This window comes from Mesoplodon densirostris, chromosome 19 (genome assembly GCF_025265405.1).
Source record: "Mesoplodon densirostris isolate mMesDen1 chromosome 19, mMesDen1 primary haplotype, whole genome shotgun sequence".
Taxonomy (NCBI): domain Eukaryota; kingdom Metazoa; phylum Chordata; class Mammalia; order Artiodactyla; family Ziphiidae; genus Mesoplodon; species Mesoplodon densirostris.
In genome coordinates this window covers 49,393,158-49,394,913 of record NC_082679.1, presented here as the reverse complement: position 1 = coordinate 49,394,913, position 1,756 = coordinate 49,393,158, and the positions used below count along the sequence as shown (strand labels likewise).

At 35.9% G+C, this 1,756-nt stretch overlaps 1 pseudogene; it reads left to right on the top strand.

Annotated features, from left to right (window-relative positions):
- The first annotated feature begins 770 nt into the window (after positions 1 to 770).
- On the top strand, positions 771 to 1,135 carry LOC132480873 (mitochondrial import inner membrane translocase subunit TIM14-like; annotated as a pseudogene).
- The last annotated feature ends 621 nt before the right edge of the window (positions 1,136 to 1,756 follow it).

Here is a 1,756-nt window from a genome sequence, read left to right as displayed (position 1 = left end):
GACATGAAGTGAGCAAACACTGTTGGAAAAGTGGTGCCAGTACACTTGCTCAGCAGAGCATTGCCACAAACTTTCAATTTGCAAAAATCACAGGATCTGTGAAGTGCAACAAAGTGAAGCACAATAAAACAAGGTATGCGTGTATTATTAAAAATGGAAAATCTGAAAAAAATTCTATTACTGGCAAACAAAATAATACGTTAAAGAGCACACAACACAAAGAGGAAGAGAAATTTATTAAATTGGAAGATAGGTCTAAAGAAGTCACCTAGAATGTACCACAGGAAGTTAAATAATGGAAAATATGAAAGAGAAATTTAGACAGAAGATCCAGCATATGATAGTTATCTGTGAAAAAGACACTACAGTGAACAAAGAAAGATATAATATTTTTAAAGTTTTCAGAAGTGAAGATATAAACCCTCAGATTTAAAGAGCTCCTTAACTCCCCAGACTAAACAAAGATACAACACTGTAGTGAAACTACAGAACACCAAGAAAAAAGAGAAAAAAGTGTGAAAGCTGCAAGAGAGAAAAGATAAACTACCTTCAAAGGAACAATAATCAAACCAACAGGAATCCTATCAAAGGCAACAATAGATGCACAAAGACAGTAGTAACTTCAAAATAATAAGGGAAAATAACATAACCTACAATTCCATACCTAGCTAAACAATCACCTAAGAGTTCAAATCAAAGCAGACTGCCAAAGATATAAAAACTAAGAACTTGGGCACTCCCGGTACAGGCAGAGGAGCCGAGCAGGAACCATGGCCAGTACAGTCATAGCAGTTGGACTGACCATTGCTGCTGCAGGATTTGCAGGCCATATGCTTTGCAAGCCATGAAGCACATGGAGCCTCAAGTAAAACAAGTCTTTCAAAGTCTACCAAAATCTGCCTTCAGTGGTGGCTATTACACCTTCAGAGGTGGGTTTGAACCCAAAATGACAAAACAGGAAGCAGCATTAATACTAGATACAAGCCCTACTGCCAATAAGGGAAAGATAAGAGATGCTCATCAACCAATTATGCTTTTAAATCACCCAGACAAGGGAGGATCTCCTTATATAGCAGCCAAAATCAATGAAGCTAAAGATTTACTAGAAGGTCAAGCTAAAAAATGAAGTAAATGTATGATGACTTTTAAGTTCTTACTCATTTATATATATATGAACACCAGCTTTTTATAATAAAATGCCTCAAAGCTACACATTTTAAAAATTAGCATAAGCTAAATCAAAGCCTTGGTATAAATTTAAGGATTTAAAATTGGATTATAGAATATTTGTAGGTTAATACTCAATAATTATGGATAAATGCATGCCATCTGAAGTGCTGTTCATTACTCATTTGTCAAATAATCTGGTACCTATTTCAAGACAAAGTGAACAAGAGAGTCTCTCCCTGAAGGAATCCCCAATCTGATGGGAGACTGATAAACTGATACTTAAAATACAATGTGATAAATATGATGGAATTAACACAGGTTGTTATAGTAGGGGATCATCTCATTGGGACAGAAGGCTGTTCAAGGAACAGAGGACTCCCCCAGCCACTTAGAACCTTGAACTTAAAAATGAATTTAGCCACAACTTAACCTAAGTAATTGATCTAGGTATGTATTTATCATACATACCTTCCTCTGCAATTTTTTGGAAGAGTTTGAGAAGGATGGGTGTTAGCTCTTCTCCAAATATTTGATAGAGTTCACCTGTGAAGCCATCTGGTCCTGGACTTTTGTTTGTTGGAAGATT